The sequence below is a fragment of the Panthera leo genome, chromosome E2, assembly GCF_018350215.1.
Source record: "Panthera leo isolate Ple1 chromosome E2, P.leo_Ple1_pat1.1, whole genome shotgun sequence".
Classification (NCBI taxonomy): domain Eukaryota; kingdom Metazoa; phylum Chordata; class Mammalia; order Carnivora; family Felidae; genus Panthera; species Panthera leo.
The window spans coordinates 541,503-554,743 of NC_056693.1; the positions used below are offsets into that span (position 1 = coordinate 541,503).

At 43.9% G+C, this 13,241-nt stretch overlaps 1 long non-coding RNA gene across 1 annotated transcript; it reads left to right on the top strand.

Moving 5' to 3' along the window:
- The first annotated feature begins 869 nt into the window (after positions 1–869).
- On the top strand, positions 870–12,578 carry LOC122207846. Its single transcript, XR_006197041.1, has 3 exons — positions 870–1,907; positions 3,250–3,345; positions 12,046–12,578. It is a non-coding gene; the product is annotated as an uncharacterized LOC122207846 (long non-coding RNA).
- The last annotated feature ends 663 nt before the right edge of the window (positions 12,579–13,241 follow it).

Genomic DNA, 13,241 nt, shown 5'->3' on the forward strand with positions numbered 1-13,241 from the left:
AGAGGCAGAGAGAGACAAGGAGACGGAGCATCAGAAGCAGGCGCTGCACTGACAGCAGAGGGGCTGATGTGAGGCTGGACTCACCAACCATGACGTCATGACTTGAGCTGAAGTCAGAGGCTTAACTGAGCCACCCGGCTGCCCCCAAATTATTTTTTTTCTAAAAAATTGATAATGGAATTACGGTTATGTTAGAAAATTGTCCTTGTTTTTGCAATTACATATCGTAGTTAAAATAGGATACCAAAACACTGGGATTCCTTTTCAAATGACACAGAATGGCAATGTGGCTGGGGTTAGTGGGTGGGGACTACCCCTGGGTTGATGGTCACTGAGGCCACATAATGGTTGTCTGCTTTTCCGTATGTCCGAAATTCTCCATAAAGTAGAGGTTTTGAAAATTCCTTAAAGAACCAGCAAGAATTGAATAGAGAACGTGTGTTTGTGAATCGGTCCTATGCGGAAAATTGGCTGCTATGTGAAAAGTATGTGGAAAACATCTTCCACCAAGCACTAGGCCGGGACTCAGAGCTCCTCGAGACGCCCACATTTGGAGTGCAAGAAATGCTCACCTCAACCTCACACGCACCCGAGGGAGGTGAGGGCAGCTTTACAAAGGAAGGTGACTCAGGGCTATGTCTGCACCTGCCTTCCTAAACCCAGGTTTCGCTCTCAGAATTTTGACAATTCCGGTTGTCGGTATAGGAGAGTTTCTCCACATCTTAGTTCTCCAGACGGAGAACAAAACGACCCACTCAAAGTTTTCTAATGTTGCGCTATTGTCAAGAAAACATAAACGTTGTGAAAATCTCGATTATGGCACCAGAGGGATTTAGCGGAGACCACACATCACATTGGATGGAGGAATGAGAGATGCCTGCCTTCACCCGATGAACAGAAACATCGAGACATGGACATAACATTGGAACGCGTGTCTCTGTCTCACACAAAAAGCACATCGAAACACTGATTTTGACTTCGTGCCTACGTAGGTGTGTTCGTGAAGCCTGCATCTTCGACAGCTGGTGCTGAAATCGAGCTGCTGCGGTGCCTCCCGAACTCGCGCCGCCGCAGGGCCTTCTGGGAAGTGTAGTACGAGACCCTGGGTGTCCACCCCTGCCACCTGGTGGGCGAAGCTGGAGTACCTACAATTCCCTATAACTTAGAACTCTTCCCGAGGCTTCCCAGCCTCTCAGGAGCCGCCGACTGCGCGCTTCTGGAGATCAGGAGTCTGGACAACGGTAGCTTCTGGAAATTATAGTGAGAGAAACCCGTTTCACTGCAGCCGAGGCCTGACCCGTGAGCCTGGACTACAAGTCCAGGGAGGGCCCGATCCGCAGCCCGGGCCCGATCCGCAGCCCAGGCCCGGTCGTGCACGTCCATTGGGTGGATACCGCACCGCCGCGCCTTCTGGGAAACGTAGTCTGACTCTCTGGGCTCTCGGTTGTACTGACTGCTGGACAGAGCTGGGATCCGGCCGTAAGACTACAACTCCCAGAATACACTTGCGTCGGCGTTCCGACGCTCCGGAGTCCTCGGCCTCAGCGCGGGGCTTTCTTGTCCTGCTAGTTCCGCTTTGCGTCCTGCGCCGCCGTCGGGCGGTGAGGCTGCGGTGGGAGCTGGTACCCGGTGTGCTCCGCTGTGTGTGGCCGTCCCGGGCGGTCTGGTCAGAGCCCCAGTCCCGGTCTGGCTCCAGGTCTGCGGACGAGCCATCTCGGCGTGTCCGCCTGGACTCCTTCCCGCCACAGGGGGGGCGGTGCCGGCTCGTCCGCTTCGGGGCTGGGCTGGGGTGTCCGTCCCGAGAGCGGAGGGCGGTGCGAGGAGCGGGTGGGGCTGCAGGTGACTCCGTGAGGACCTCGGAGTCGGCCGAGGCGATGGCCGCAGGGATCCTGACAGCCCGACCCCCGGTGAGTGGCCGCTCGCCCTCCCTCCCCGGGCTGGGCCTGGACTCTGCGCCCAAGGGTTGCGTGGGAGTCTGTGCCCTCGCTTGTCAGCCTTGGGTCGTCGTCTCCGCTCTTCCTTCTCAGCCGTCTTGCGGGCGGAGGAACGTGGAAAACCTCAGTAATCCTGCAGTCCTCACGTGTATCCCTGAAATCCTGTAACCTTTGAAGACCTAAACAAAACCTCCCAGCAAGAAAATTCCAGACCCACGTTCCAGACAGCTTCAGCTACCACCCATTTAAGGAACAAACAGTTCCCGTCTTTCCATCATCTGGAATGATTTGTCTAAAAGAGGGAACATCTCTCAATTTGTTTTTAATGAAGCCAATGTAACTATGATTCTAAGACTTGTAAACTCTGAGCTCAGGCTCCTCATTTGAAAAAACAAAAAACAGACCCCAGGAACTGGGAAGTGCTTCCTGAGACTTGTGGGGATTAAGAAAATTTCTATTATTGCTTTCATAAGTACAGCGCCCAGAGCGGAGAGAGAACCCTTGGCAAATGGTTAACATAATCAGCAGTATTAACGTTATCATTTTTATATACCTGGTGGTATAAAAAAGGGAGGGGACAAGAAGGGGAATCCTAAAGGGGTCTGTACATTTGGTCTTACAGAAGATCACTAGTCGATCAATAAATGTGTGGGATAAGTAGGGGGTAAACATCTCAGTGTTATGCTGGCTCGCCTCTGAAATGGCTGATGCAGACCCCTGATGCCCACAGGAAGGCTCGGGTGTATCATCCCTGAAAGCCAGAACCCTTTCAGGACATCTCCCTGTACACCTGGCCGCATCCTCACATTCCCATGTAGCCCCTCCCCGCTCTTCTGGGAACTTTGCAAGAATAAGGATCTTGACTCAGCAGACACGTGGGTGACATTTCAGGAGCAGATAACCTTGGATGATGTGGTGGTGGACTTCACCCAGGAGGAGTGGGGGCTGCTGGGCCCTGCCCTGAGGACCCTGTCCCACAGTGTGATGCTGGGGACTTTAAGGCACCTGGTTGCCGTGGGTGAGGCTGTTCCCACGTCAACTTGTATTTGCTTGGGGTCTTGGCAGAGTGGGTTTGACATAGCTGGGAGTGTGGGGTCACTGGAGTGTTTCTCTACATCAGACCTCCCAGCTTGAGTCACCTGGCTGGCTCAGTTCATAAAACACGTGACTCCTGATCTCTGGGTCGTGAGTGCAAGCCTCACCTTAGGCATAGAACTTGCTTAAAATAATAAAATAAAATGTTCTTACAAGTAAAATTTGTATTAAAAAAAAAAAAACAAACAAAACCTCACAGCTTGATCACTCATTTGGACAGGACCTTGGACCCCAAAGCCAGATACCGTTGCCCACCTAGAATTCAGAATAGAGCCACGGATGATGGACAGAGGGCTCTCCCAAGATTCCTGCCTAGGTGAGATGGTGAAAGGATCTTTGCAGTCAGTTTTTATTTATACGTTTCTTCAGATCTTCCTTTTCTAGTGGTTTTCATTACCTGTGGCATTTCCATAACTCCATCTGGATTATTTTCCTGTTGTTTGAAGAGCCCCCTTCATCATTTCCTTCAGAGTGACAAAATTGTCTCACTTTGTGTTTGCCTGAAAATGCCTTTGTTTCATTTATTTCATTTTGGAAAGATACTTTAGGCAGAGAATTTTTAGCTTGTCAGGATTTCTTTCCCCCCTCAGCACTTTAAAGACACCATACGGTTGTCTGGTTGTCTTCCGGACTCCATGATTTCTGTTGAGAAGTCAACCTCCATCTTATTGTTACTTTGAAGACAATGGATATTTTTTATTTTTATTTTTTTTGCTAATGATACCTTTAGAATGCACAAATCTTAAATATACAATTGGAGAATTTTGATAAATGTGTGCTTATATGTAATTCTCACCCAAATGGAGCTTGAGGACATTTTCATTACCTCACAGAGTTCCTTTGTTACCTCTTTCCACTTAAGAAAGGCAAACGCTGTTGAGACTTTTTTTCTAACATAGGTTCTTTTTGTCTTTTCTACAACTTCATATAAAGAGAATCATACATTATTACTTTTGTGTAAGGCTTATCCTCAGATTTTTGAGATTCATACATGATATATGCATTATTATTTCATTCCTTTTTTACTTTTTACTATTTAGGATATTTTATTTTTTAAGTTTATTTATTTATTTTGAGAGAGAGGAAAGTAAGCAAGCAGGGGAGGGGCAGAGAGAGAGAGAGAGAGACAGAATCCCAAGCAGGCTGTGTGCTCTGAGTGTGGAGCCTGATGTGGGGCTCAGACCCACAAACTATGAGATCATGGCCTGAGCCAAAATCAAGAGTTGGACATTTTTTTTTTTTTTATTTTTTAACGTTTTTTTTTTTGAGACAGAGAGAGACAGAGCATGAACAGGGGAGGGGCAGAGAGAGAGGGAGACACAATCTGAAACAGGCTCCAGGCTCTGAGCTGTCAGCACAGAGCCTGACGCGGGGCTCGAACTCACAGACTGTGAGATCATGACCTGAGCTGAAGTCGGACGCTTAACCGACTGAGCCACCCAGGTGCCCCAAGAGTTGGACATTTAACTGACTAAGCCACTCAGGTGCCCCACAGGTATTTTGCTTTTTGAATGAATTGTAATTCTCTTGATATCCATTGATATCCATTCTCTTGATAATAAACATTTGGATTGTCTCTAGGGCTATTATGAATAATGCTGCTGTGAACATTCTTGTGTAGTGCTTATAGCAGACCTATGTTTTCATTTCTCTTGGGTTAATCTAGGAGTGGAATTGTTGGGTGATAGATTAGCAAGGTCTGATTTTATTATTTTTTTCTCTTATTGTTAGGTTTGTATTTGTTAACATCCTAAGAAAGCTTTATGCCAAGATTACAAAGATACTTTCCTGTTTTCTTCTGGTACTTTTATACTTTTTGCTTTTACATTAAGACCTATGATCCATCTTGGGATGCCTGGGTGGCTCAGTCAGTTAAGTGTCTGACTTCGGCTCAGGTCATGATCGCCCGGTTTGTGGGTTCCAGCCCCGCATTGGGCTCTGTGCTGACAGCTCGGAGCCTGGAGTCTGCTTCCAATTCTGTGTCTCCTTTTCTCTCTGCCCCTCCCCCACTTGTGCCCTGTTTCTCTCTATCAAAAATAAATAAATGTAAAAAAAAATATATATATATATAGAAGACCTATGATCTGGGGCGCCTGGGTGGCGCAGTTGGTTAAGCGTCCGACTTCAGCCAGGTCACTATCTCGCGGTCTGTGAGTTCGAGCCCCGCGTCAGGCTCTGGGCTGATGGCTCGGAGCCTGGAGCCTGTTTCCGATTCTGTGTCTCCCTCTCTCTCTGCCCCTCCCCCGTTCATGCTCTGTCTCTCTCTGTCCCAAAAATAAATAAAAAATGTTGGAAAAAAAAAAAAAAAAAGAAGACCTATGATCCATCTTGAGTTAATTTTTATGTAAGTGTGAGGTAGTAGACAAGGCACTCATTATGGTTATGTAGTTCCAGCACCATTTAAAGAAAAAACTTTCCTTCGTGGTATTGTACTGTAGCCTTTGTTGAAAATCAACTGAATGTGTATGTATGGGTCTGTTTCTCTGCTCTCTTCTCTTCCATTGATCCATTGTTCCTGCTCTGTGCCAGCATCGTACATCTTAATTATCGTACTTCACAGTGAATCTTGAAATGAGGTGGTGACCACCATCCTCTAACTTTATTGTTTGTAATTGTCTTGGCTATTCAGGTCTTTTGCACTTTCGTATAAATTTTATTTTAATTATTATTTTTTCTTTTTTCATATAAATTTTAGAATCAGTTTGTCAGTTGGAAATTGTCAAGCTTTTTCATTTCACAACATTTCTACTTGCCTTACATCTATAGATCATTTTGGAAGAATTTATGTCTAACATGTTGAGCCTTCTAATTCTGTGATCATGGTGTATTTATTTGGGTACTTCTCTCAGTAATATTTTGCACTTGTTAAGTATATGGGTCATGCACATCTTTTATTAAATTTATTCCTAGAAACTTAATATTTTTCATTCTGTTGTAAATATGTCTAATTTTATTTTCTAAATGTTGCTAGTATATATAAGTATAATTTATACTTTTTTAATGTTTATTTATTTATTTTGAGAGAGAACGGGGGAGGGGCAGACAGGGAGAGAGAAAATCTCAGGCAGGCTCTGTGCTAACAGCACAGATGCAGGGCGTGATCTCACGGTGAGATCATGACCTGAGTGATATTAAGAGTCAGATGCCTAACCAACTGAGCTACCCAGGTGCCCTAATGTAATTTATTCTTTAATTGACATTCTATCCTGTGTGAAATTGCTAAAATCACTAAATTAATTTATCTGTCAGTTTCCTTGGATGTCTTATATAATCATGTCATCTTCAAGTAAAGATTTATTTCTTCCTTTTCAGACTTTATGCTTTTTCTTTTCTATTAAGTTTATTTATTTTGAGAGAGAGTGATTGAGAGGGGGGGAGAGAGAGAATCCCAAGCAGGCTCTGTGTTGTCAGTTTAGAGCGTGATGTGAGACTCAAACTCCTGAACCGTGAGATCATGACCTGAGCCAAAATCAAGAGGTGGATGCCTAACCAGCTGAGCCACCCTGGCGCCCCAATGCTTTCTTCCTTTCTAATGTTTGCATTTATAGTTACACATTTCCCTTTAAGCCTTATCTTAACTGCATTCTGCACATTTTCACATGTTTCATTTCCATTATTGTTCAGTTCATTGTTATTTTTGTTTTCCAAATGTTTTGATCTGAATGGTAATGAAAATACAACATATGAAAGTGATTTCTTCTTTGATTTGTGAAGTACATCGTTTAATTTCCAAGTATGAGGGGATTTCTGTTATTGATGTCTAGATTATTTCCATTGTGGTTCAAGAACATATTCTGCATGAGTTCAGTCCTTTTAAATTTATTGAGAATGTTTTTATGATACAGCGTGTAGTCTGTTTTGGTGAATGCATATTCTGCTACTGTTGGGCGTGGGGTCTGATAAAGTTGCACACACTTTGTTTCTATGGACTGTCGTGTCTGCTTGTTCTTTCAGCTGCTCAGAGGAGAGTGTTAAATCTCCAACTGTGACTGTGTTTGTTAATATATGTGTTAATGTTTCTTAATCATTTTTTTTCATGTGTTTTAAAGCTGTGTTACTGAGTTTAATGACATGTTAGATTATTGTGTGTTCCTGGTTCCTATTCTACATACCGTCTCATCACTGTGAAATGCCCTTCTTTTCCTCTGGTAATACTTCTTGTTTTGAAATCTGCTAGTTGATTTTAATGTAGCCAAATAGCTTTCTTATACTGCAGTCAATATACAGCTTTATATGGCTTTTTCTGTACCTTTACTTTCAGGTTATCTGTTGAAATGTTAAAGTGGGTTTCTTGGAAACAGCATTTAATTTGGTCTTGTTTGTAACCCACTTCAGCAAGCTTATTCTTTTTTTTTTTCTTTTTTTTTCTTTTTTTTAACGTTTATTTATTATTGAAAGACAGAGTCAGAGTGTGAGCAGGGGAGGGGCAGAGGGAGAGGGAGACACAGAATCTGAAACAGGCTCCAGGCTCTGAGCTGTCAGCACAGAGCCTGACGCAGGGCTCGAACTCACAAACTGTGAGATCATGACCTGAGCTGAAGTTGGACATTCAACCGACTGAGCCACCCAGGCGCCCCAGCAAGCTTATTCTTTAAGACTGTTCAGTAAATTTGTATTTAGTGTATAATTACTGATATGCTTGGGTTTTATATTCTGCTTCATCTGGTCTTTGTTCCTTTGTTTTCCCATTCAGGCTTCTTTTGCCTTAATTTGGTATTATTTGCTATTCCATTTTGTCTCCTTGTTTTTTCCTTTTTAGCATTATGTCTTTTTAATCTTAATCTTAAGTCTTATTTGCCTTATGGTTAAAATACACATCTTAACGTATCATATACTATCTGGAATTAATATTATGCCACTCAGTGTACAGTGTAACAACTCACATTAATATAATCACAACTTTCTCTGTTGTCATATATTTTGCTTCCACATATTATATAAACCTCACTGAGCATCGTTGTTATTCTTTTTTCTACAGTCAACAGCCTTTTAAAGGAATTTAAAGTAATTTTGTACAATATTTTTTCCCAATTAATTCGTTTTTGGGTTGCTTTTAATTCCTTTCTACAGATTCAGGCTTCTACCTCTGATTATTTCCGTTCAGTTTAAAGAACACGCTGTACCCGGAGGGAGCTTTCACATAAAGTCTGTCATCACGTTAAAGTCTTGGCTCCTCCTGGACTGTCCTCTTCTGCCACTCTGGCCTGGATGAGCCTCCCACTTGTGTTTCAGTTCTCTCTGAAAGGCAGGTGCATTTCACCAACTGGTCTTTGGAGAGCACACCTCTTTACAGGGAAAAATGAATGACATCGGAGAGCATTGATGGTTTGGTCTTACATCTCCAGGTATGGCACTTAAAACCAGACTGTCTCTGCCTTTCACTCTTTTTGGTAAGCCACTAATAGGTGTACAATAAAAAGTTAGATTTTAAAAGTGGGAATTTAGTTTTCATGTATATCTTTCCCCCAGGGACTGCCATTTAGCATGGTTTTACTAGCTGTATTTTTAACATTGAAGTATGTAATGACGTGCCGGGAAGTTTGATGTCAGATGTTAAACTCAGGATGTTCTCTACAGATTGTTGCTCTTGAACAGTGAACATCCAGGATGGTACCTTTGATCAGTCTAGATAAACTCTCTGCCGTTACCTCTTCAAATGTTTCCTCTGCTGTGATCTCTCCTGCAACTCCGGCTACACATTAGTCTGTCAGGCGTGTTCTGTTTTTATTTTATTTTATTTTATTTTATTTTATTTTATTTTATTTTATTTTATTTTATTTATTAAGTTTGAGAGCAAGTGAGAGAGAGCAGGGGAGATGGGCAGAAGGAGAGAGAATCTTTTTTTAAAATGTTTATTTTTGAGAGAGCACCCAAGTGGAGGAGGGGTAGAGAGAGAGAAGACACAGAAATCTGAAGCAGGCTCCAGGCTCTGAGCAGTCAGCACAGAGCCCAACATGGGGCTCAAACTCACGAACCATGAGATCATTACCTGGGCCAAAGTCAATCACTTAACTGACTGAGCCACCCACGTGCTAAGAGAGAGAGAGAGTCAGTCAGTCTTAGGTAGGCTCCGTGGTCAGTGTGGAGCCCAAGGTAGGGCTTGATCCCGTGACCCTGGCGGCATGACCTGAGTCGAAATCAAGAGTCAGATGCTCATCCAGCTGAGCCACCCAGGCGCCCCAGGTGTTCTATTTTTAAATTCTTTTTTCTCCCTTTGTATCATCATAAAATTTCCAATAACCTGCCTTTCAATTGACGGATTCTTTCTTTTCCTGTGTCCAGTTTGTTAAGTCCATTAATGGTTTATTTCAGATGCTATATTTTTATTTAGTTCCAGAATAGAATTTTCATTTGGTTCTTTTTTCAGGTTTTCCATGAAATTCTGTGTTATGTTTATAATAGGTTGTTGTTGTTGTTTTCCCCGGTCAGTGTGAGGGAAACTTTACTGAGGCCCCAGGGCCATGGGGCTCGGGCAGGAAGCCACATTGCAGGCAAAGGAAGAGCAGGTGGAGGGGCTTTATTGACCTTCTGGGGGTGAGGGTGGTGGTTGTGGTTGCACGTCTGGCGGGAGCACAACGCTCGCTGTGCTTGTATTTCCGGGAGAGCTGGTAGAGGGAGGGCTGGGTGATGCCATCTCCAGGCCAAGCGCCAAGTGCAGGACTCTTCCTGGATATTGTATCTGAGAGAGTGCAGCCATCCTCCAGCTGTTTGCCTCTGAGTACAGATGCTGCTGCTCGTGTGGGATGCCTTCATTGTCTTGGCTTCAACATTCTCGACGGTGTCACTGGGCTCGACCTCAAGGGTGGTGGTCTTGATTTTCAGGGTCTCCACAGAGATTTGCATCTGTGCATCTGCTGCTCAGCCGCCGAGTTGAAGAGAAAACTAAAACCGTCATTTTTAAATCTTTTCCTACTACTTCTAATGTTTGGTATGTCTGCTTCTATTGACTTTTCTATGGACTTTTTTCTTTTCTTTTAAAACTTTTTTTAATGTTTATTTATTTTTGAGACAGAGACAGAGCATGAGTAGGGGACGGGCAGAGAGAGAGAGGGAGACACAGAATCCAAAGCAGGTTCCAGGCTCTGAGCTGTCAACACAGGGCTTGAACTCACAAACCAGGAGATCATGACCTGAGCTGAAGTGGAATGCTTAACCAACTGAGCCACCCAGGTGCCCCTCTATTGACTTTTTTCTTGATTATGAGTCACATTTTCCTGATTCTTTACATGTATAGTCAATTTTTGTGTCCTAGGTGCTGCAGACAGTGCATTGGAGAGACTACGGATTGTTGCCTTCTAGCAAGAGTATCGGTTTTGTTCTGGTGGGCAGTTAAATTACTTCAAATCACGCTAATCCTGATGAGGCTTGGTTTAAGGATTTATCGACGGAGTGTAACTTTGGTTTTGCTTTAGTACTTGGATGTAGTCCTTATCCTTAGGGCCTGGTGTTCCCTTCTAAGATGTAGCTTTCTCAGGTCTCCCCTGAACGCCTAGGGTGCTTACTGGGTCACAGCTGCAATGCCCACCAACACCGGGTAACTTCTGGAGCCTCTGCTCAGCCCCCAGCAGCTGTTCTACGGCAGGCGTTAGCCTTCTGTGCATTTGCAGTTGAGGTCCAGTCAAGGGCTCCAGGAGAAACCCTCTGCACATTTCTGGACCCCTCTTTGGTCTGTGTGATGTTGCAAAACCCTCCTCACATTCAATTCTATAGCCTTTTCCCCATCGTCAGAAACATAAGGCCCACCCACCTGATGGGAGTCAGGCTGCTGGGGAGCATGATTGAGTACCCTGTCTGACCACCTCACAGACATGTCACAGGCATCCCCAGTGCTCCAGGTGTGTCCCCTCTGCCTGGTGTGCTGACCACTCTTTTTGTTTATCTGCCTGCCTGTGGAGTTCTCTTGTCCTCTGTGTACATTTTGGGCACTGGTCACAGTGTGAACAGGACAGACAAGGTCCCCATCACTGTGGAGACCAAAGCCTCTAGCGTATGGTGTCTGGGGAGGGACAGACAAGAAAGAACAAAAAGAACAAGGTGATGTTGACCAGTGTGAAACAGTGGTGTGAGGCAAATAAAACAGGACAGTGAGCTGGAAGGTGAGGAGCCCATGTGGGCTGGGAGGTTGGGAAGGGTCTCTCAGAGGAAGTGACCTGGGAGTTGAGAGCCGAATGATGAGGAGGGAAGGGTTGCTGACACCTAAGACTTTGGAGACCAAAGGAAGGCCTTCAAGGAGAGAGGAACTGCGTGTTAATGATGGACATGGTCATGCCCAGGGAGAATGAAAGGAACCCAGAATGAGTAGGAACGAGGATAACTGAGGCAGTCTGACCCGCTTCTGGGTGCGTTGGACAGCTTGTGCAAAAGAGGTATTCTCTTGGTGTCGTGAAACTGCTTTGTTTGGAAGATTCATTTGGTATCGATTACAAGCAGAAGGGATGTTAAGTGGGGAGATGGATCAGAATTCCAAGAGGTCCAAGCATTAACGGAGGGTGGCTGTCCCAAACATCTTATCTTTATGAATGGCTGCCTGTTCCATGGCCTGTCCCCTAATGGCATCCCCTCTGCCTGTTGTGCTACTCACTCTTTTCATTGGTCAGTCTTCCTGGGGGTTCTTTTTGTTCTGTTTATACCTTTTATGGTTCCTCTTCTCAAAGTTTAGTTCGTGTTTTATTTTTATTTAAAAAAGTTTTTTTTTTTTGTTTATTTTTGAGAGAGAGAGAGGGAGAGAGACAGAATGAGAGTGAGGGAGAGGCAGAGAGAGGAGACACAGAATCTGTATCAGGCTCCAGGCTCTGAGCTGTCAGCACAAAGCCCGATTTGGGGCTTGAACCCACAAACTGCGAGATCATTACCTGAGCCGAAGTCAGATGCTTAACTGACTGAGCCACCCAGGTGCCCCATAGTTGGTATTTTAAAGCATCTACCCTTGCTGTGCCCATCCTGTTGCTTTTATCTTGACATTCTCACTCTAGCAGTTTTCTTCCAAGCACTCAAATTGTTTTTAATTTCCTTCCAGAGTAGAAAAAGAGACCTAAAAGCCAAGAGTCACCACCAACAGAGGCCTTTTCTGGTAAAGAGTTACCAAGCAGCAGAGTGAACCTGACAAGATCCACAGTGGGTGATTGCTGGCCTTCTACCTGAGCAGACAGTCGGGAGTCTAGGGATGAGCCAGAGAAGCAGAAGATGCATGATGGCCGCTTGGGGTCAATGGAACGTGAACAAGGGCAAGTAGTGACCCAGGATGGGGACTGGGGAAATGCTGAACTTGTGGAAAAATGCAGCTTCAATTCAGACTTTCTTTCTGCACAGAAATTTCTTGTCAAAGAATATTTCCGTCAAATTGACTCAGTTCAAAGCTTCCAGCATAATTTTGTTTTAAAAAATTATCAGGAAATCTTGGTAGTGAAGAAAGCTTATAAAGGCAATACACGTGGACAAGCCTTAGGAAATCTGTATAAATTGAGCATGGTAAATATACCAACCAGAGCATATACCTTTCTACACATGAGATTATTAATGTAGGAAATAAACCCTATGGCTTTAAAGAAAGTGGAGATTTTTTTACCCATAGCTCATGCTTCTCTCACTTCGTGAGAACTCATACTAAGGAGAAACCCTATGAATGTAATGCATGTGGGAAAGCCTTTAAGAAACTTTCATCTCTTTCTTACCATCTGAGAAATCACAATAGAGAGAAAGCCTATGAATGTAATGAATGTGGGAAGTCTTTCTGGAAGAGCCTTCACCTCATTTTGCACCAGAGAACTCACACTGGTGAGAAACCTCATGAATGTAATAAATGTGAGAAGTCTTTTAGCCATAATTCTTACCATAATGTACACCAGAGAATTTATACTGGAGAGAAACCCTATAAATGTGATGAATGTGGAAAATCCTTCAGTGGAAGGTCTAATCTTAATGTGCATAAGAGAACACATACTGGAGAAAAACCCTATAAATGTGATGAATGTGGAAAAGCCTTCAGTCACAGCTCTCACCTTAAAGTTCACAAGAGAATCTATACTGGTGAGAAACCATATAAATGTAATGAATGTGGGAAAAACTTTCAGTTTTCATTTATCCTTCACTCAGTGTAAGAGAACACACACTGGAAAGAAACCATATAAATGTCATCAGTGTGTGAGAGCTTTCAGTCAAGGTTCTAACTTTATTGGGCACCAAAGAACTCATGCCAGAGGAAAAACACTACGT